Raw genomic sequence first — 24,105 nt, 5'->3', positions numbered from 1 at the left:
ATGGCAAGTGGCGTAAAATGTGGGGAAATGTGAAATTGTCCATTTTGGCAAGAAGAACAAAAAAAAGCTTATTATCTAAATGGTTAGAGAATGCAGAGCTCTGTAAGGTGCAGAGGGATCTGGGCATCCTGGTGCATGATTCATAAAAGGCTAGTGTGCAGGTACGGCAAGTATTTAGGAAAACTAATAGAATGTTATCATTTATTGTGAGGGGAATTGATTCCAAAGATAGGGAGGATATGTTTCAGTTGTACAGGACATTGGTGAGCCCACATCTGGGACGGGATTCTCCCCTACCCGGCGGGGCGGGCCGTACCGGCACCAAGGAGTGAACCATGCCGGCGTCGGGCCGCTCAGAAGTTGCGGAATCCTCTGCACCTTCAGGGGCTAGGCTGGCGCCGTTGGAGCTGGCGCCGTGCCAGCCGCGCCGAAGGGCTTGGCGCTGCGCCAACCAGCGTCGAAGGGCCTCCGCCGGCCAGCACAAGTTGGCGCATGCGCGGGAGTGCCAGCGTGTGCTGGCGTCATCCCAGCGCATGCGCAGAGGGGGTTCTTCTCCGCGCCGGCCATGGAGGAGGCAGACAGCAGCCGGCGCGGAGGGAAAGAGTGCCCCACAGCACAGACCTACCCGCGTATCGATGGGCCCCGAGCGCCGGCCAGGCCACCGTGGGGGCACCCCCCGAAGCTAGATTGTCCCGCGTACCCCCGAGGACTTGCAGGCCGCCCGCAGAGCCAGGTCCCGCCGGTACAGACCTGGTTTGATTTACGCTGGCGGGGGGGGGGCTGGGGGGGGTGGGGGGGAGAGGGGGGGTGGGGAGAGGGGGGGCGGGGGGGGCAGAGAATCCCGCCCCTGGAGTATTGTATACAGTATTGGTCTCTTTATTTAGAAAGATGTAAATGTATCAGAATCAGTAGAGATCATGTTTACTAGACTAGTACCAAAAATTTACGGCTTGACTTATGAGAAACGTTTGGAGAGGTTAGGTTTGTATCCACAAGAGTTTAGAAGAGCAAGAGGTGACTTGAACAGAACCTTTAAGATCTTAAAAAAGGGTAAGCCTTTTTATCAAGAGGGTTGTGCATCTCTGGAACACACTTCCTCAAAAGGCAGTGGAAGCAGAGGGCGCGATTCCCTGCTCCCCACGCTGCATGGGAGAATCGTGGAAGGGCCCCCCGACAAATTTCACGCCCCCCTCGCGCCCCCCGTAATTCCCCCCCCCCCCCTCCCCTGCTCGGAAGAATCGGCGCTCGCCGTTTTTCACGCCGACCAGCGATTCTCCAACCCGCATGGGCCGAGCGGCCTGCCGTTCACGACTGTTTCACGACGGCGGCAACCACACCTGGTCGCTGCCGTCGTGAAACGCGTGGGGAGATGCCCATTTGGGGCTTGTAGGGGGCCTGGTGGGGAATGAGCACCGCAACTGTGCTCGGTAGGGGACAGGCCCGCGATCGGTGCCCACCGATTGGTAGGCTGGCATCTCAATCGGACGCACTATTTCCCCTCCGCCGACCCACAAGATCAAGCCGCCACGTCTTGCTGAGGGGAAAGACGGCTACCGCGCATGCGCGGGTTCGAGCTGTCAGTGTCGTGACGTCAGCCTCGCATGCGCGGGTTCGAGCCGGCCAACCTGCGCATGTGCGGCTGACGTCATTAGGTGCGCCGGTCGCGTCATTCTCGGCCGAGAGTTACGGAGCGCCACTCCTAGCCCCGCCGGGAGAGGAGAATAGGGGGCGAGAAGCGACCTCAGAGGCCGTCGTGAAACTCGGCCGAGTTCACGACGGCCCTCCCGATTTTTCCCGGGAGCGGAGAATTCCGCCCAGAGTCTTTGAATATTTTTAAAGCAAAGATAATTAGTTACTTGATTAACAAAGGGATGAAATGTTATCAGGGGTAGACAGGAATGTGGGGTTGAGGTTACAATCAGATCATCCATGATATTTTTGAATGGCAGAGCAGGCTCGATGGGCTGAGTGGTCCACCCCTGCTGCTAAAACACATATATGTTCGTATGAGCTTCATCACTTTCACAAAGTGGGCGGCACTGTGGCATCGCTGCCTTGCAGTGCTAGGGACCTGACAAGAGTCAAGCATTGTGACTTCAGCTTTGCCTGTATTAAGCTGCAGGAAAGGAAACCAGGGTGAGTTTAATTTTGTAAGAGGTTAATAAATTGAGACTTTCTTCAGCTATTCGTTGGTTTTTATTTGTTTCTGATGAAGAGAACCATTGGAACTAATTTAGGAAATGCAGGAGGCTGCCTGGGACATTTATGGTTTCCATTGTTTACAGGAGATGCCTGCTTTATTTGAAAAATGTTTTTGTAGATATTTCATTAAATACTGGCCTGGATTTTTGCCATTACTTTTTCAATTTTGGGAGAGCCATGCGAGGTGGGGTAGGGGAGAAGAAGGTATTGGTTGTCATGGAGGCTATGGAGAGCAATGAGGGGTGGGTACAAGGACATAGATATATGCCAGGTTTGAGGGTTTATGGGGAGTGGGTGCAGATTGTATGATGTGGCTCAGATGGTGCATGAGGAGTGAGTGCGGGGGGTGGGAATTTGCAAAGAGCTTGAGGGACGTTTCATGACTTATTCTTTTTTAAATATTGGACACAATGCTGGAGACCTGAGGTAAGCCTTCCTCCCAGCACGTCGCTACAACCAGCATCCTCTTCACTGCTTTTGGGGTTTCCTATCCCGACTTCTAATACAGCCTGAACCTCCCCCAATCCTGAATGAAAATTCAGACCACTGTTTAGTTTTGTGAAAATATATTATGATGAATAACATAAAAGGCAACACTAACATCAGCCAAAATACATCTACAAGTGATCACTCCACAAACAGCAGAGGCAGTCATTTATAAGGTAAATTGAGTAAATAATGAGGTGGAATTTGTGCTTACTGGAGCTAAGCTGCATTTGCTAAAGTGGTGATAGACTATTCATTGAAAGGAGCTGAAAAATGCCTGTGGTAGTTATCTATATTGGAACACATAATTTGCCCAAAAGCAATCTTGAGAGGCCTAAAAAAATTGAAGTGTAATTAGGACATTTACAGAATCACTGAAAATACAGTGCAGAAGAGATCCTTTGGCCATCAACTTTGTTGATACTTTGGCCGACACATGACAAACACCTGACCTACCTCCTGATCCCATTTGCCAGCACTTGGCCCACAATCTTGAATGTTATGACATGTCAAATGCTCATCTAGGTACTTTTTAAAGTATTTGAGGCAACCCTTCTCTACCACCCTCCCAGTAAGTGCATTCCAGACTAATACCACCCTTAAAAAAGCTTTTCCACACATCCCTCTTAAACCTCCCGCCCCTCACCTTGAACTTGTGTCCACTCCTGACTGACCCTTCAATGAAGGGAACAGCTATTCTCTATCTGCCCTGACCATGCCCCGCATAATATTGTACACCTCGATCAGGTCACCCCTCAGTCTTCTCTGCTCCAACAAAAATAACCCAAGCATATCCAAACTCTCTTTATAACTTAAGTATTCCATCCCAGGCAACATCCGAGTGAAACTCCTCTGTACCCCCTCCAGTACAATCACATCCTTCCTATAATGTGGCGACCAGAGTTGCACGTAACATTTCAGCTCTGGCTTCACCAGTTTTATATGACTCCTATATGACTTCACTGCTTTTGTATCTATGCCTCGATTGATCAATGCAAGTGTCCGATTTGCCTTTTTCAGTGCCCTAGTTACTTGCCCTCCCGCATTCAGAGATCTATTGACAAACACACCAAGGACCCGTTGTTCCTCAGAACTTCCCAGTATCATGCAGTTCATTGAATACTTCCTTGTCAAATTTCTCCTTCCGTAGTGTATCACCTCTCACTTTTCAGGGATATATTCCAGCTGCCACTTACCTGCCCATTTGACCATCCCATCTGTAACTTCTTGTAACCGAAAACACTCAGCCTCACTGTTAACCACCTGGCCAATGATACGAGAAATGATTTTGAATTTGTTGATACCAAATTTGGGGTTATGGTAAATTGAAAAAGAATTCCGAAAGTGAGAAATTGGGAATTTCACTGAATGTAGAGAAATGTGAAATAGTACATTTTGGGTTAAAAGATTCTAAGGATGGAGATACAAAGTGATCTAGGAATGCAAATATATCAATTATTAAAAGTATGAAATGGATAGAAATGACAATGGAAATGCAGATATAATCATGCCAGGGTGCCCAGGTGGCATGGACAGTCTGGCAGCGACACTGCTGGGGTGTCAGTCAGGCAGTGCTAAGGTACACAGGTGCCGGGTTGCCCATGTTGGGGATCGGGCCCAAGGGTGCCTTGCCTTTATGAGGTGGGGTGAGGGGATGGATTGGGGGGGGGGGGGGGGGGAAACTCGAGGATCTCCTGACAATTAGGGCGTTGGGGAATAGCGCCCCAATCTCTTCCTGCACTCTCGAGCAGACTGGCCAATGCAGGAAATGAAAGCAAGTGCAGCCTCGGTGGGGAATTCCTCGCTGAGGCCCAAAAAAAAGGGTTCCGTTTGAAAATGGGGTTGTTCTTGGTTGAGAACAGCCTAAACTCCACCTTTAATTTCTTGCTGCTCGCCAACAACTCAAGTGTTGGGGAAAGTGAGTACTGGCAGTTCACCTCAAGGATGGAATCCGCCAACTGCTTCTCCACCTTTTCACTCTTCTCTTTATGTGGCTCATAGGAGGATTATCGCTCCCCAAATGACTGCCTTAAGAGCCACCCACAAAGTGGAAAGTGAGATAGTCTCACTCCTCTTAAAATCAATGCAGTCATCACAGAATCCCTTGTCCTCCAGCAGCACCGCATCCAGCCTACACAGGGGGGGGGGGGGGGGGGGGGGTGCTGAGCAGGGCCCAGCCCCAACATCAAATCCACAAAATATGGACCATGATCCGAAATTGCTATTGCCGAATGCCCTCCCCCACCACCCCAGAAAGGAGAGACCTACGCATCACAAAAGAGTCAATCCGGGAGTAGGCCGGATGCACCCAAGAGAAAAAAGTAAAGCCCTTCGCATTTGGATGTAAAAATTGCCACAGGTCTTGTCCCCCTCCCCCCCCCAGTCTCGATGTGTCCACCTAAGGGTCCAGTACGCAATTAAAGTCCCCCCACCTCCCCGAATCAGCTAGTGCGAGTCCAACCAACTTGTTGATTAAAGCTGTATCATTCCAGTTTTGTGCATACAAAGTAACTAGAACCACTGAGTACTACTACCAACGACCCACTAACACTTACATAGCTTCCGTTTGGATCCACCAAAATTTCAGCCACCGAAAAAGATATCTCTTATTCACCAAAACCCCAAACCTCCGGGTCCTACTATCAAATTCCAAATAAAATACTTGTCCCTTCCAGCCCTTCCGTAATCTTGTCTGATCCTTGATCTGCAAATGGGTCTCCTGCAAAACCACCACATCAGCGTTCAAACTCTTAAGCTACACAAACACTCTGGATCTTTTTACTGGGCAGTTCAACCCCCTTACATTCCAGATGACTAGCTGAACCGGGGACCGTCTACCCCCCTAACCCAGCGTCAGCCAGTCCACCCTGTGGGCAGTCCAGCAACTACTCAAAGAGAGCCGACACTAGGCCCATCCAAGATGACCTCCAAATCCCCCATCCAAACAGAACAAAGAAAAAGTTATAATCATCGTCAGAGAACTAACCCTGCCCACCCAACCCGCATCCCATCAATACCACACCCAAATCAACCAGCAAACAGAAACAAGGCAAACAAAAGCCCCTCCTCTCCCCTCCCCAACCCTAACCTCAAACAAAACAAAAACAAAAATCCTAAACTCTTCCTTGAAAACCCCCCACAGTATGAGATGCAGTTACTCGCACCCCTCCGCTCCCATTAACTAACTATACAGGTAGGAGGATAGCCTCCACTCAGAGTAAAAACCGAACAAATAACCATAACACCAACCAGCCCCCCCCATATACAACTTTAATAGTTAAGAAAAAACAAAGAAGAAAAATGCCTATCCTACAAACCACAGTAAAAATACAAGTAGAAACTCTAAAATGCCCAGCACGCACCCCAACAAATCCCAAATTTCACATGGCTACCCCCAAATAGACATCTCACAACAAATCCAGTTTACAGATCATAGAATCATAGAATTTACAGTGCAGAAGGAGGCTATTCGGCTCATCGAGTCTGCACCGGCTCTTGGAAAGAGCACCCTACCCAAGCCCGCACCTCTACCCTATCCCCATAACACAGTAATCCCACCCAACACTAAGGGCAATTTTGGACACTAAGGGAAATTTAGCATGGCCAATCCACCTAAGCTGCACATCTTTGGACTGTGGGAGGAAATCAGAGCACCAGGAGGAAACCCACGCACACACGGGGCGAACGTGCAGACTCCGCACAGACAATGACCCAAGCCAGGAATCGAACCTGGGACCCTAGAGCTGTGAAGCAATTGTACCAACCACTATGCTACCATGCAAGTTAGCTTTACCCCAGTCTATACTTCTGCACAAACCCCTCTGCGTCCTCCAGCGCATCAAACTACTAATCTTTTCATTCGTACGTTACTCTGAGGCACGCAGGATATACCACATCAAATCAAACGCTGTTGCTGTATAATGTGGTAATGGCCTTATTGAGTGTTGCACACCTCTTAGCCAGCTCTGCTCCCATGTGGTAGAGTCCAATGACATGGCCCTCTCATTCATGGTCCTTTCCCCAACGCTGTACCCTTTCTCTTTTTTTGATAACTGTAAAAATGCACGATGATTGCACACGATAGTTCACTCACTTCCGCCTGAGCGACCTGTGGGCCCGATCCAACTTGGGAGGAGAACTCATTCCAACCTTCCCACCATCTTCCCAAACAGCTGCGACATATAGTTTATTGGATTCGGACCTTCCAGACCCTCCAGACAATTTTCAAGTTCTGCCTTCTGGAACGATTCTCCAGATCGTCCATATTGGCCCTTAGGGCCTTGGTGTCATCGACCACCTCCGCTTCCAGGGAGGTGATCTTGTTACTCTGCCTCGAAAGGGCCAGCTCCAAATCCTTTAGCAGTGCGCCATGCGCCTTGCCCGTCAGAATCATATTTTTCAAGGCCGCAGAAGTAGAGGATAGCGTCCCTTTAATTGCTATGTCGAGGTCTTCAGAGACAGCCTGCCATAGTTTCATAAGTTCCACCGCCAAGATGCCTGGAAGCATCTCAGCAGTTAGTGCAGTGGCTCGACACAACAGGAGCATCCGCCATTTTCTCAGCAGGTCTGACGAAGGTCTTTTACTTTTCTGCTGCCTGGTTTTGTGGGCATTCATTTAACGTGGGACTCTTATCCCATCCAACTAACAAAGTTCCACCTAAATCACCTTTGCAAACAGGGTGAAAAGGGCCAAAATTAAGGACATCTGGCGGGAGCCACCTCAGGTGTGACTGCTGTCTACATGCCGCCACCGGAAGTCCCTTTTTGTGTGATGTTAAAGATATTCTAATAATGTGTTGGTAATAATGTTTGTTTGATATACCATATCCCTAGTTTGCCTGAAATCGCTGCTGGAGCGAGCCACCCTTTCCTCACCAGTCTTACAAAATTAAAATAAAATATTGGAGTTTTGTCCAGTATCCTACCCACTTTTGGGGTCAGGTCCAGGATCATATTTGGTGACATAGGCTCATGATTAGTACTGAAAGAATGAAGTTAGATGATTTTTTCTCTCGTGGAGATTTATCATAAAGAGAAAGCTTCTTGCAATAGACCGGATTGAAGGAGGTACACAAGATACACTGCCTCACTGGATATTTAGGCCCTTGGATGGTGAGCAGGGAGGAGGTAAACACCTTCTGCGATTGCATGGGAAGGGGCTGTGGGAAGAGGGTGAGGTGTTGGGAGTGATGGAGGAGTGGACCAGGACATCCCAGAGAAATGCTCACAGGGGGAGTGAGGGGAAGATGTGTTTGGTAGTGGCATCATGCTGGAGTTGTCAGAACTGCTGGAGGATGATTCCTTGAATCTAGAGGCTGGCGGAGTGAAAAGTGAGGACAAGGAGAGATCCCATCTTGGTTCTTGGAGGAAGGAGTGGGGGTGAGGGCAGAGGTGTGGTAGATGGGACGGACACGGCAGAGAGCCCTGTTGACCACAGTGGATGGTGTGGTGAATGTGATTCTCACTATATATAGTTGCCAATATCACTCCATGTATATATGTTCGTTATCTACCCGTTGTAAGATCAATGCTGTATATAGTTGCCAATATAACTCCGTGTATATATGTTCACTATCCACCATTGTAAATGCAGTTGCACTATCCGACCACCAGGGGGAGTCGCTCTGGGAGTATGCGAGAGTTTGTACTGGGCTCCTCCCTTGGCTCCCCCTGGGACCGATGTATAAAGATCAGTGCCTTAGAGCCAGCCTGCCATTTCATCTGGAGTTCAACGACGAATAGGCTGGCTCTGTTGTAAGTGTATTAAAGCCTCTGTTCAGATCCAACTACACGTGTTCGCTGAATTGATGGTTCCATCAATTTAATACACTTAAGAAGCTGCCGAAGTAAAGCATGGAATCCGCTCTAAAACCAGGACGTCTAGAACTCGATCCGCAGGATGCAGAGGCGAAAGAAACCTTCTGCCACTGGCTGAAATGTTTTAAGGCCTACCTGGCCGAAATCAGCACCGCTGAAACTACGGAGGAACAAAAGCTCAGCCTACTGCACGTGAGGGTAAGCCACAGAATTTCTACACAACTAAATCTAGCCGGTTCCTACACCGCAGCGCTGGCGATTTTGGACAAAATGTATATTAGGCCCATGAACGAGGTCTTTGCCCACCATGTGTTCATGACTCGCCGACAACGGTCTACTGAAACTTTAGCTGAATTTGCACGCGAGTTGAACAATCTCTCAAATGACTGCAATTACCAGGCTGTAACCGCGGCCGAACATAGGGAGCTTGCTGTGCGGGATGTTTTTGTAGCGGGCCTTCGATCTAGCTATGTACGCCAGAGACTATTAGAAAATGGGGCCTAGGGCTTAGAGACTACCGAAGAGGCTGCTATCACAATGTAAGTTTCCTTCCGCAGCCTCAACTCGTTTCCCGCGGACCCCGCTAACCCCGCATGGGCCCCCAACCTGAGGACCCCCCAAGCCTGTGCCGCAAGGCCCCCCAGCTATCGCGCTGCCACAGCCGGTCGCCCTACTGTCCCAGTCAACTACTCAAGCTATCCAGCTGCTCCAGCTAATTACTCAGCTCCTCCAGCCAGCTACTCAGTCGCCAAACCAGTTATTCAACTGCTCCAGCCTGCCATTATTCAGCTCCCCAAACCAGTTATTCAACTGCTCCAGCCTGCCACTTCTGTGGACAAAGCCAGCACCCGCGGCAGCACTGCTCAGCCCGATCTGTGACCTGCAGCAGCTGCGGGAAGAAAGGCCACTATGCTAGAGTGTGCCTCGGCAGAAGGGCCCCAGCCCTCAACACCCCAACAGTCCAAAAACATCGCCCCCAGCACCAGCAGGCCCGCGGGGCCCGAAACGCTGCGGCCTACGCTCAGGCTCCGCCCCCTCCCACCACGTGCGATCCATAGGGGCCGCCATCTTGGCAAACCTCCACCATGCGGCCGGCCACGTGCGATTCATGGGGGCCGCCACCTTGGACGCCATCTTCATCACCACCCTCCACGTGCGATCCACGGGCCCTAGCTGCATCCCCAGACTCAAACAGCTCATCGGAGGAGTACGACCTCCCCGGGCAGTCACCACATGGCCCGCAACTCAGCGCAGTGTTCCTGCATCAAACTCGCCAGAACGCAGCGGCATCTACTCGACAGGACGCCCGATCGGAAGAATTCGACTCCCCTGGGCACCCACCACGCGGCCCGCAACTCAACGCGGTCACCCTCGACCAATCTCGCCCCAAGCATCTGAGAAATTCGATGACGGAGGTCCAGATCAACGGGTACAACACGTTGCGCCTCTTCGACTCCGGGAGCACAGAGAGCTTCATACACCCAGAGCTGGTAAGACTCTGTTCCCTCCCTACTTATCCCGTCAACCAAACTATCGCCCTCGCTTCGGGCTCCCATTCCATCCAAATCCAAGGCAGCACTACAGCAACGCTAACGATTCGAGGCGCTAGCTATTCCAAATTTAAACTGTATCTCTTGCCCGACCTCTGCGCGACACTCCTCTTAGGCTTGGATTTCCAATGTTACCTCAAGAGTCTCACCCTCAGCTTTGGAGGGCCCCTGCCCCCACTCACTATCTGCAGCCTCGCCACGCTGCGCATCGCCCCCCCCTCCTCTCTTCGCCAACCTCACCCCGGATTGCAAACCGGTAGCCACCCGCAGGAGGCGGTACAGCCCGCAGGATAGGGTATTTATCAGAACGGAGGTCCGAAGGCTGCTCAGTGAGGGGGTCATAGAGGCCAGTAACAGTCCCTGGAGAGCTCAGGTGGTGGTCGTCAAGACCGGGGAAAAATTCCGCATGGTCGTCGATTATAGCCAGACCATCAATCGCTTTACGCTCCTAGACGCGTATCCCCTTCCCAGAATTGCAGACATGGTAAACCAGATCGCCCAATATCGGGTATTTTCCACGGTGGATCTGAAGTCTGCATACCACCAGCTCCCAATCCGCCCGGAGGACCGCCACTACACGGCGTTCGAGGCCGATGGCCGCCTCTTCCATTTCCTCCGGGTTACCTTCGGCGTCACTAACGGGGTTTTGGTGTTCCAACGAGCAATGGACTGAATGGTAGACCAGTACGGGCTGCGGGCCACGTTTCCGTACTTGGACAATGTCACCATCTGCGGCTATGACCAGCAGGACCACGACGCCAACCTCCACTGTTTTCTCCAGACGGCCCAAAAATTAAACCTTACATATAACAAGGAGAAATGCGTGTTCCGCACAAACAGACTGGCCATCCTCGGCTACGTCATGGAGAACGGAGTCCTGGGCCCAGACCCGGACAGCATGCGCCCCTCTTAGAACTCCCCCTCCCCCATGGCCCCAAGGCCCTCAAACGGTGCTTGGGGCTCTTTTCGTACTACGCCCAGTGGGTCCCCCAATATGCGGACAAAGCCCGCCCACTCTTCAAGGCCACACTATTTCCCCTGTCTGCTGAGGCACGCCAGGCCTTCAGCTGCATCAGGGACGACATCGCCAAAGCAGCCATGCGGGCGGTGGATGAATCCACTCCCTTTCAGGTTGAGAGCGATGCCTCAGAGGTAGCGCTAGCAGCCACTTTAAACCAAGCAGGGCGGCCCGTTGCATTTTTCTCCCGTACCCTATCCGCTTCAGAACTCCGACACTCCTCAGTCGAGAAGGAAGCACAAGCCATCGTGGAGGCTATCCGACACTGGAGGCACTACCTCGCAGGTAGGAGGTTCACCCTCATTACCGACTAACGGTCGGTTGCCTTCATGTTCGACAACTCGCAAAGGGGCAAAATTTAAAATGACAAAATTCTTCGATGAAGGATTGAACTCTCCACCTACAATTACGATATCAAATATCGACCGGGGAAGCTCAACGGGCCCTCGGATGCCCTATCCTGCGGGACATGCGCCAGCGCGCAAATCAGCCGCCTAAAAGCCATCCACAATGACCTCTGCCACCCAGGGGTCACCCGGCTCGCCCACTACATCAGAGCCCGAAACCTGCCTTTCTCCAACGAGGAGGTAAAAGCAGTCACCAGGGGCTGCCTGATCTGTGCGGAGTGCAAACCGCACTTCTATAGACCAGACAGGGCCCACCTGGTCAAGGTTTCTAGGCCCTTTGAATGCCTTGCGATCGATTTCAAAGTGCCACTCCCCTCCACTAACAAAAACATTTACTTCCTTAACATTATTGACGAGTTCTCCCGATTACCCTTCGCCATCCAATGCCCCAATATGACCTCCCACACAGTCATTAGGGCCCTGCATAGTGTCTTCACCCTGTTCGGTTTCCCCAGCTACGTGCACAGCGATCGGGGTGCGTCCTTTATGAGTGACGAGCTGCGTCAGTACCTCCTCGACAAGGGCATCGCCTTGAGCAGGACTACCAGTTACAACCCCAGGGGGAACGGACAGGTGGAGAGGGAGAACGCGACGGTCTAAAAGACCGTCCTACTGACCCTCAGGTCCAGGAAGCTCCAAGTTTCCCAATGGCAGGAAGTCCTCCCTGACGCGCTCCACGTATTTAGATCCCTCCTGTGTACAGCTACCAACCAAACCCCCCACGAGCGGTTCTTCATTTTTTCCAGGGGCACTACCACAGGGGTCTCACTTCCGGCGTGGCTGAGGACGCCAGGCCCGGTTCTCCTAAGGAAGCACGTCAGGGCGCACAAGACCGACCCCATTGTTGAAAAGGTGTACCTGCTTCATTCCAACCCACAGTACGCATTTGTTGAGTTCCCGGACGGTCGCCAGGACACAGCATCCCTCCGGGACCTGGCACCCGCTGGATCCAGCCCCCCATCTACCCCCACCGAGGAACTCCTTTCCCCATTCCCTATGCAGCCGCTCCCTTGCGCCCCCGATTCTGCGAGCTCACCCCACCAGTCCCGAGCGCCAGCACCATCCCGCCCCCCGCGCCCTCAGTCTCCATTCGACCAGGAGGTGTATGAGGCTCGGACAAGACTCGCCCCAGAGCTAGCAACCGTACCCCAGACCTCGACGCCCGCCCAGCCACCGCAAGAGGCTGCCACCCCGGTGCTCCGCAGATCAAAATGGACAATTCGTCCACCGGACAGACTGACTCTTTGAGCCATCACCCCCGCCGGACTTGATTGTTTTAACAGGGGGTGAATGTGGTGAATGTGATTCACACTATATATAGTTGCCAATATCACTCCACGTATATATGTTCGTTATCTACCCGTTGTAAGATCAATGCTGTATATAGTTGCCAATATAACTCCGTGTATATATGTTCACTATCCACCATTGTAAGTGCAGTTGCACTATCCGACCACCGGGGGAGTCGCTCTGGGAGTACGCGAGAGTTTGTACTGGGCTCCTCCCTTGGCTCCCCCTGGGACCGATGTATAAAGATCAGTGCCTTAGAGTCAGCCTGCCATTTCATCTGGAGTTCAACGACGAATAGGCTGGCTCTGTTGTAAGTGTATTAAAGCCTCTGTTCAGATCCAACTACACGTGTTCGCTGAATTGATGGTTCCATCAGATGGGAAACCATGATGAAGTAAAAATTGAGATATGTCAACAGCACCATTTTGAAAAGTGGCCTCATCAGAAAATATGTGATGGAGGCAAAGGAACTGGGAGAGAGGGATGGAGTCCCTACAGGATGTGGGATGCGAAGAGCTGTAGTCAAGATATCTGTAGGAGTCAGTGGGTTTGTAGTGAATAATCTATCCCCAGAGATTGAATTCGAAAGGTAAAGGAAGCAAATTGGAAGCAAAATTAATAAATTTTTCCAGGTCCAGACGGGAATATGAGGCAGCACTGAAACAGTTGTTGATGTACCGATAAAAGATTTGTGGGATGGGGCCGGAGTAGGAATGCTCCACATACCCCATGAAGAGACAGGCAAAACTGGGACCCATGCAGGTACCCATAGCCAAATCTTTGGTTTGGAGGAACTGAGACAAGTTAAAGGACAAATTGTTCAGTGAGAGGCCAAGTTCAGCCAGATGGAGGAGAGTGGTGGTGGATGGGGATTGTTCACCATTGACACGCAATCCTCCATTTTCATTTGCAATTTTCCGTTGCCCGTTGCATTTTTAGGATGTCGGATGAACAAATGTGTGGGAGTCTTTTATGCCGGCTATAATAGTGTGAGACCAGTAGAAAAGGTATGCCACCAGGACCATGGTTGAATGTAGCAGCAGATTCTTCTGGGAACTATGGCAGTGTCTGAATGTATTTTAATAACTTATTTAATCTTTTTTGAGCCTTCAGTACAAAATGAAGACTGGTTCTGAGAGCTGAAAGGGTTAACATCAGAAACCTACATGATACTTATGTAATGATGATGTCAGATCATATGATTGAGAGATCTTGAAGACAGTAGAAGCTCTTGCTTCGTGTGGAGGTCCAATTATATAAACACTTGCTAAATAAATAGTTCTGATTCAAAAGACTATGGGCTCGGGCCGTATACCTTTGTGAGACTAGACAATCCCCAAACATCGTCTAAATCTCTCCCACAACGATGGCAGTGAGTGAAAGACCCCATCACTGGAAATGACAATGGCAAACCCAGTCCTGTCAGCCCAGAAAAGGCCTCCTTACTAACAGTAATACTCACAGAATCAAACCGTACAGACTTTGTCCCAGACATCACTATCGCTATTCCTGGGTATGTCCTGTCTCACCGGGAAGACCGACCCAGCAGAGGTGGGAGGGAGTTTTCCTGGGATCCTCAACATCAAATCTAGACACAATGAAGTCTCATAGCTTCAGGTTAATCATGGACAAGGAAACCTCCTGCTGATTACCACGTACCGGTCACCATCAGTTGATGAATCAGTACTCCTCCATGTTGAACACCACTTGGAGGAAGCACTGAGGGTGGCAAAGACGCGGAATAAACTCTGGGTGGGGGACTTCAATGTCCCAGCACAGACCAAGGTGGCTGGGTCCTAAAGGACGTAACTGCATGCCTCTTCCTTGGATCTAATATCTCTCCCTTGTAAGCCATGGTTTGGCCATCTTTCCCATTTTACTTATGTGCAGACAGGAATAACCAATTGCTGCAGTTCACCCAAGTGCTCTTTGAATGTTTGCCATTGGCTATCCACTGTCATCCCTTTAAGTAATGTTTCCCAATCCATCATTGCCAACTCGTGCCTCATGCCATCATAGTTTCCTTTGTTTAGATTCAGGGCTCTCGTCTCAGAAGTAACTAAGTCACTTTCCACCTTGATGAAGAATTGTATCATTATTATGGTCATTCATCCCAAAGGGACCTCACAGAACTTCATTGCCAATGATTTGTTTCCTTAAGTAGCAAGGTAGCGCTGCTGCTTCACAGCGCCAGGGTACCAGGTTGATTCCCGGCTTGGGTCACTGCCAAACCATGGCTTACAAGGGAAATTAGAGATATTAGATCCAAGGAAGAGGCATGTAACTTGGCCAGAAAAGCAACAGATGTCTCCTCCTTTTGTGAATAAAGTGGTTACATTTAATATTTTCCAATCAAATGGAACCTTCCCTGTATCCAGGAATGTTTAGAAAAATTCAACAGCTATTCTTCAATCATAGAACATGTCTGTGTCTTATAAACAGTCAGTTCTGGCCTCTATTTGAAAGTTTATTTAGAGACCATGCCTGCATTTCAACTCCAGCTAATTCAAGTACATATTTATGCTTTCTATTTATCGTCATAAGTATAGATTGTTCCAAAGAGGATACTTAACATAACCGTCAGACATAATTACAATTTAGCTTGAGAATAATGATCCAACAGTAGATATCTAACAGTACACAGGGAGTATTACTTCCTATTCAAAGAATATGGTGGCTATCCCAGATGGGCTCTGTTGGATTCTACTGTAATAAAGGATATGCATCAGAGCAGAGGCTTCACTGCTGAGGAGGCTTGATTTTCTTAAAAAAAACTGCTTCTCCATAAAACGTTAGTAAAAATCCTAAACCATAAAAATCAGCTGCACAGAACAGGAGATGATGTGACAAGTCTTAATTTTAACTCCAGGATGCAGGGAAGAGCAACAACATGTTGGACGACAGATTTTCAGCTTATGTTGTGAAAGCAAGAGGACAGTTCTGAAAAATAATGAGTTGAAACAGAGAGAAGGACACGAAAAGTTGTGAAAACGAGGAAGGTTCGATGCTCGTGCTTAGTAAAGGACCATCTCGTATAATGAACAGTATGAGGATCAGGAAAACATAAGGCATCTTATTGGAATGCAGAAAGCGAACGGTCCATCAAAACTGACGGGACATTGTGGATCAAAATGGTGGAAGAGAATGAAGTAATCGAAGAAATTTCCTTGCGAAAATCATTTGATGAGAGTTGAAGAGGTGAAGTAAGCAATAAAGCTCAGCTTTCTCTCTTGGCAGCCTAGCAAATATGCTACCAGAAAAGGTAAGAGGAGACAGAGAATTTTGAAATAAACAAACGGCTTGAGACCAGGAGGGACAACATCTTGAGGATAAGGAAGACATAAGCTGATTCTAGCTTTTAATAAAGTTGCACTTGGCAGCTTTTAATAGTGAATTTACAGAGGCTCCGAGCAGAGATTGTGTTGGCTCGCTGCTTCAGACTGATATCAAATGTGCTAGGTGGAATTTTTATGAAGCACAGCTGAATGATGGGCATAAATGAATCGAGATATTACAACAAATTGAATGGAAGATCAATTGTGAGGCAAGCAAATGTGTGTGCCAGCTGAATAACAGCGGTTGCTTCACTGGTACAGATGGAAAGTTCATAGAATAAGAAAGTAATAGCCAGACCAACGAAAAGCATCAAACTATAGAGTTTACTTATTTATAAACATCAATGTCACGATCCCAGGAGTATTCAAAGTGCATATACCCAAACTGCAGCCACATCTATGCTCATAATGTGGGGCAGGGCAAACTGCGCAATGACGTGTGACAGAAGGCTCTCCTATTTTGGATGGGTTACTGCCAAAGGGCAAAGCTCAATGGGTTGAGGGTGGTGCTCTCAAAGGTCTGTAGCTTGCCCAATAAAAAGGAGCATTCCAGCGGTGACGGAAATGTGAAAAGCAGTACTTAGAAATTGTAGAGTTGCAGCTCCTTCTGGAAAGGGGCCTCATGTGGAACTGAAGATTGGTTCCAAATGAGTAAAAACAGATGTTGCAACTACAAAATAGCAGCAGAGCCACTCAGCTCTCTTTCTTTCTCTCTGTCATACTTATAGGCCAGACCAGGTAAGGATGGCAGATTTCCTTTCCTAAAGGGAAAATAATGAACCAGGTGAGTTTTTACAGCAATTGACAATGATTTCATGGTCACCATTAGACTTTTAATTGCAGATTTTTAGAATTGAATTCATTTTTCCATATCCCATGGTGGGATTTGAACGCAGGTCCCCAGAGCATTACCCTGAGTTTCTGTTCATTAGTCCAGTGACAATACCACTGTGCCATTGCCTCCCCTCCCGTTGCACTTAAATTATGTTACACACTCCTTGGAAGATAGAGTGGCAGCTAAGGAACAACAGAGTGATCCTGTCGTGGATAACCCTATCTCCTAAGAACTTTGAATCATAGAATCACAGAATTAATTCAGTACAGAAGTAAGCCATTCAGCCCATTGCACCTATGCCAACTCTCCAAATGAGCAATTCATCCATTGGCTTCTCCTCATACCCTGTACATTCTTCCTTTTCAGATAATAATCAAGTTCTCTGTTGAATGCCTGCATTGAACCTGCCTCCACCACACTCTCATGCAGCACTTTCCAGATCTTAACCATTCACTCTGTCAAAAGGTTTCTCCTCATGTCCCCATTGCTTTTTTGTGCCAATTACCTTAAATCTGTGCCTTCTCAATCTTGATCCTTCCATCAGTGGGAACACTTTTCCTCTATCTGTCCAGACTGCTCATGATTTTGAATAACGCTATCAAAACTCCTTTCAACCTTCTTCTCCAAGGAAAACAATCCCAACTTCTGCAGTCTGTCTACATCACTAAAGGTTTTTCATCCTTGGAACCTTTCTTCTGAATCTTCTCTGTGCTCTCTCTAATGCCTTCATGTATTTCCTAAAGTATGGTACCCAGAACAGAACGCAACATGCCAGTTGAGGCCGAACCAGTGTTTTGTGCAAATTTAACATAATCTCCTTCCGCATGTGCTCTATGCCCCTATCAATAAAGTCTAGGATATTCTAATGTCCTATTAATCAAACTATCAACCTCTTCTGCCAGATTCAATAACTTAGGCAATTATACAGGTCCCTCTGTTTCTGTAGCTCCTTCAGAACAAGAACAAGGAACAATACAGCACAGAACAGGCCCTTCGGCCCTCCAAGCCTGCGCCGATCACGTGTCCTATCTAGACCAACCACCTGTATCCTTCTATACCCGTCTCTTCATGTGCCTATCGAGATAAGTCTTAGAGCTGGAACCCTTCATTTTGTATTACTTTTCCATGTTCTTCCTAAAATAATTAATCACTTTACGCTTCTCTGCATCCACATAGCAGATCTTCTCATTCAAATCATGTGGCCACTGTGGAATAACATGCAATTAAGACATAATGGATGCTTTTCAGATAATTGCCATTGACATGAGGAATGGCATTTTTGTGATCAGATACCAGTGAATCGTAAATTAAGTGCAAACCCTTTCTGTTCACATTGACCACAATGTTGCTCTGAAGAACACAGATGCTTATGTAGGTTCCATGAGTGACTCTATACTCAGGGTAAAATCCAATTAAAGCCATATACCTTATCCAGCAGTTGTCCTTTTTCCTTTTTCCATTACAGAAAAATGGAAAAAGCTGTTGCTCCTTGCATTTCTCTAATTTGCGCAAACATGTGATATGACAGATGTCAGCCTTAGCTCAATGATAGTTCTCTTTTCTCATGATTCAGAAGGTTATGGGTTCAAGTTATACTCCAAAGATAATCTCGACTGACACTTCAGTAAAGTACTGAAGGATTACTGCACTATTGACGGTGCCGTGTTTTGGATGAGGCATTAAATAGAGGCCATGTCTACCTGATCAGATAGTTGCACATAAGATTATTCAATGAAAAACAGGTGATTGCTGCCCATACCCTAGCCTGTGTCAAACGCTCAACCAGTATTAATGCAAGTTATCTGGCCGCAAAACTCAATGCTGTTTATGGTATCCAACTATGTGCAAATTGACAAATATATTCCCTAATTTACAAAGTGACTAGAATTCAAAATTACTTCAGCATCTGTGGTGCACTTTACGATGTCCTGAACCTTTGCAAGGCAATGGATAAGTGCAAATTCTTTCTTCCTGGTTCCCATCTATTCTATGCCCTTGTTTCATCCCTGACATTCTGTCTTTCTGCTGTACTGCTCTCCCAGTGCATGCCTGTACTCTCTCACCTGCATTTGCGCACTCTCTTCCTTCCCGCACCTTCTCTCTCTCCCCTTGACTGTGTTCTCCTCCTCTTGTATCAACCACTGTCCCCCTTGTGCACATGTTCTCATTCTCTATTGCTCGGTCTCCCTCCCTCCCACCCTCCATCTTTGCCCCTGCCTTGTCCTCCCCTTTGTGCCTACTCCCTTCCCCCATGGTGAATCACTCAGTCTCCCCTGAAAAGCAATGATGGATCGACTGTTGAAAAAGTCTGACCTCAACTGCTGCCCATTAACTATGTTTTAACCAACAATAAAACTGCTCTACAAACTGGTGGAAAAATTCAGCAAGCCATGCAGCATCCATGGAACAAGAAACGTAAGCAAAGGATGAAGTCTGAACTTACATTTGAATTGGAAAATGGTATACATTTAGTTGGTTTTAAGCAAATTAAGTGAAAAATTAACTACTCTATATTGCTGCTCTGGCTATTCTATTGGGGAGAGGCGAGGACAGCCTAGTAACTGGAGCATTTGGGTTTTAAAACTGAGGATGTGCAGAACATATAGTACAATTCAATTAAGACAATAGAGACAATGAGCATGCGCACAGGACAAAGCTATATGTTGGGAGTAGAATCATTCTGGACCAAAAAGTACTGAAGACAAAATTTTAAAACATGGAATACAATGAATGGAGCGAGGAACAAGAGCACTCGGGCGGTGGGGGGGGGCGGTTTATCCAGGAGCTGCAGTCGGCCAAACTGTGGATTGCAAAGGACGCAGTGCCATCAAAGTGGGCCCAGCAAAGTCAAGACTGGCAGTAATGCTGAGCAACAAACCGTGTGTGGAGGAACCAGTGACTGGAAAGCAGGATGGATGTTTATGGATCAGTCTGTGATTTTGTTGAGTTATTTCATTTTGGCTATTAGACATAGACATAGAATTTACAGTGCAGAAGGAGGCCATTCGGCCCATCGAGTCTGCACCGGCTCTTGGAAAGAGCATCCTACCCAAGGTCAACACCTCCACCCTATCCCCGTAACCCAGTAACCCCACCCAACACTAAGGGCAATTTTGGACACTAAGGGCAATTTATCATGTCCAATCCACCGAACCTGCACATCTTTGGGCTGTGGGAGGAAACCGGAGCACCCGGAGAAAACCCACGCACACACGGGGAGGATGTGCAGACTCCTCACAGACAGTGACCCAAGCCGGAATTGAACCTGGGACCCTGGAGCTGTGAAGCGATTGTGCAATCCACAATGCTACCGTGCTGCCCCTTATTAATTCCCCTATTAATTTTATTATGGAGGAATACAGTATGTGATTGACCTGTCAGGGGCTTTGTATTCCATACATGTTTTAAAGATAGAATACAAATAAATGGTTTAAACAAGAAAACTACCAATCAGCAAAAGTATGAGAGGGGGTTCTGCAATCTGCTTGATTCCTGGTTCTGGAATCTGATGGAATCAGGAGACAATGGTTCTCATCTTTTTTAAATTCTGATTGGTCATAGAGATTCTACATATCCTGTCACAACAAATAGTCTTACACTTTCTCAATGGACACATTTCCCCTTTTGGAAAATTTATTTGCACGCTCTACTGCAAAATAGCACCTATTTCTCTATGTTTGCTCAAATAATTTCACATCAGCATCCTGATTTTGATAAGTTGCTAAGTGTTTTCATATTTATCCTACATTTCCATTGAATCTGAAATCGATTTCTCATCATCCAACATTCAATTTTTCAGTTTCTTCAAAATTAGCATTTTGTAAAATTGTTCCCAGGACGATATTTCTTACATTCTTGATCAAAGTTTTGAATTGAATTGAAGGATTTTAAAAACATCTTTCTTTTCTTCATCCGTCTTTTAGCTGAGGTGTAGGGGACCAGATTAGCTCAGTTGGCTAGATAATTGGTTTGTGATGCAGAGTAAGGCCAGCAGCGAAGGTTCAGTTCCCGTACTAAGGTTATTCATGACGGCCCACCTTCTCAACCTTTCCCCTCACCTGAGGTGTGGTGACCCTCAGCTTAAACAACAACCAGTCAGTCAGCTCTCTCCCTCAAAGGGGAAAGCGGCCTTTGGTCATCTTTTTTTTTAACCCATATTCCAAAGCCAAGATTTAATATTGTTTCTTATTAATTTTATACTTTTTAAAAAGAAAAAAACTTCCATTATTCAATTTATAATTCCTTTATCTGGTAGAAGCAAGGAGAGTATTGGGAATTTTGGGCACGATTCTCCGCTGCCCACGACGGGTCGGAGAATAGCGGGAGGTCCTTCCCGACATTTTTCCCGACCTCCCGCTATTACTCCCCCCGCCCCCCCCCCCCCCCCCCACAGCCGCCCCACGACACGAATCGCAGCTCGCCGTTTTTTACGGCGAACAGCGATTCTCCCCTGGCCAATGGGCCGAGTTCCCAGGCCTTTACGGCCGTTTTCACAAACGCAAACACACCTGCTCTCACCGTTTGTGAAAACGGCCGCCAAGTGCCGTCCCGGACAACCATGGCACCGATTGGCACGGCCGCACCACGGCCGTGTCAAGGGTGGCATGGGCCTGCGATCGGTGGGCACTGATCACGGGCAGCGGGTCCGATACCTGCGCACTCTTTGTTCCTCCGCCGTCCCACAGGATCAGTCCGCGGGGCGGCTGAGGGGCATGACGGCCCGCGCATGCGCGGGTTTGACGCATATGCGTGATGACGTCATCCGTGCATGCGCGGGTTGGAGCCGTCCAACCCGCGCATGCACGGCTGACGTCATCGTGCGGGTCAGCCGCCGTGACGCTTGGCGCGCGGGCTTAGCGACCGTCGTTAAGCCCGCGATGCCGTGCTTCACGGGGCCGCACTGCTAGCCCCGACCTGGGGGGTGAATCGGAAACACGGCCAGTTTCACGGCAGCCTTTACAACTCTCCGCATTTGCGGATAATCGCGCCCTTAATATTTTTGAAGTGTATTCAGAAAAGCTGAGGGATTAAATAACAAGGGGAATGGCTATATTGATCAACAATGCTGTTACAGCTCTGAAAAAGAATGATGCACTAGAGGGTTCAAATACATAAACTATTTGAATTCAGGATCAATAGAAAATCTGATAACCTGCTGGGTACATTATCAACTCACCACCAAATAGTTGGAAGGATATAAAGGAGTAAATTTCAGTAAAGTGCAAGATCTAAAGGTTAGTGACACTGTGGAATTTTGATTGTCTTTAAATAGACAGCGAAAATAACAGCTAATGAAGGGAAGGAAATACCTGACATGTGTACCAGATCACTTTCTCGATCAGTATGTTTCTAACCCAATGAGGAAGGAGCAGTCCTGGATCTGTTTCTGGGTTGGAAGTGGATCGTATTCAGTGGGTGAGCATTAGAGGAACACTGATGGTTTAACACAGTTGTGCATGAGAAGCGATCACATGTGAAAATATTCAACTCTTGGAGAGGTCTTTTAAATGTGTTAAAAATAAATCTGAATGGAGTTGCTTGGAACTGGTTTCAGATATTGATGAATAAAATAGTAAATGATCACAAGGAAGCCTTCAGCAAGGAGATAGTTTGGGAGACAAGGGAGCAAAGTAAGGTCATCCAAAGGGAGAGCTCCCTGAATGGATAAGGATGTGGAGAATTAAAAATGGAAACCAGGATCCTGTTTTGTGATTCCTGACACCATTCCTCGGGTAACCAATTGTCAACTGTCCTTTTTAGGATGTGAATGAGTTTGGGCCACGAGTCTCCACTTTTAATTTCCGACCTGAATGGTTCCATTGCCCGAATAGCTAAATCCTAGTCCTCTGAAACTTTTATGGATTCCGGCTATCTTTTCAAAGAGATATTGTGAAACAAAGTCTTCATGAGGGAAACGTTTCAAAGGTAAGTTCAAAAGGTCCTCCTCTTGCTCCCCATGCCAAGACATTTCCCCCTCACTCATCCCATATGGCCTCTTTTCCCCTCCAAACCAAGGCCCACCCCTGATGTGCCTTCACGTCCTCATGCTATGTATGCTTCCACCCACTCCCTATGATCCCACTTGTCCTCATGCCAGCTATTCCATGCCCATCCGCTCAATATACACCATATAGAACTATTTAACACTGTATTGGTAATAGGTTGTGTAAAATAAATCTTCAAAAAAGCAATCATTCATTGATCATTTCCAATTTTCTTTAAAAAAAACTTTTCGCTGCAGGACAATAAACATGTCAATCATCCACACCTTTAAAGTGCCAACAGCAGAAATTGCTTTACCTTGTGCAAATAAATAGTGTATAATTGACAGCATAGATCAGAGAGCCAGTGCTGTCAATTAAGGAATCTTTTCCAAGGGCTCAGGTGTTTCTCGGTACTAGATTTCTAGGCACTCAACCAAGCCTCAATATGCATTCATGGTTGAGAACCCAGACATGATCTGGATGGAAGTGTCCTTGGTGGTTAAAGAGGAGTAAGAGTGGAAATAGCTGAGACTGTCCACAATCTTCCAATACTTGTTCAACATGTTATCAGTGGCAGAGGCTGAGATTGCAAGTATTACACTGCTGTTAAAAAAAGGGGAAAGAGATAAACCTTTTAACTTCAGACTGGTTTAGCACACTGGGCTAAATCGTTGGCTTTTAAAGCAGATCAAGGCAGGCCAGCAGCACAGTTCAATTTCCGTACCAGCCTCCCCGAACAGGCGCCGGAATGTGGCGACTAGGGGCATTTCACAGTAACTTCATTGAAGCCTACTCGTGACAATAAGCTCGTAAGAAGCTTGCGCAGGTCAAAGAGACACAGCCGGAGTGAGGCACATCCAGAGTGGAAATTGCAACTTGGTAATTTGGTGCAGTGAGGTAATTCGGTGCAGAGTGAGAGAAGGTGCATTTTCGGAGGTGCTTTTTAACCCTGGTAAATGACTGGTAAGTAGTTTTTCTTTTCATTGTCAAATTTATTTATTTTTATTTTGAAATTGTTGTTGTATAAGTTTACCTAAGGTTTAAGACATGACAGGAGATCCCAGACCCGTGTCATGCTCCTCGTATGCGATGTGGGAGCTCAGGGACACGTCCACTGTCCCTGGCTCTTTCACGTGCAAGAAGTGTGTTCAGTTGCAGCTCCTGTTAGACCGGTTGACGGC

The 24,105-nt window shown here is 47.8% G+C and overlaps 1 protein-coding gene across 1 annotated transcript in view; it reads left to right on the top strand.

Moving 5' to 3' along the window:
- The window catches only part of cntnap2a (contactin associated protein 2a), a 2,445,269-nt gene that overhangs the window by 693,057 nt on the left and 1,728,107 nt on the right, over window positions 1–24,105 (top strand). The gene's annotated exons all lie outside the window — the stretch shown is intronic.

This window comes from Scyliorhinus canicula, chromosome 5 (genome assembly GCF_902713615.1).
Source record: "Scyliorhinus canicula chromosome 5, sScyCan1.1, whole genome shotgun sequence".
Taxonomy (NCBI): domain Eukaryota; kingdom Metazoa; phylum Chordata; class Chondrichthyes; order Carcharhiniformes; family Scyliorhinidae; genus Scyliorhinus; species Scyliorhinus canicula.
Note: the sequence above shows the minus strand (reverse complement) of the source record. Positions and strands in the feature narration are given on the sequence as shown.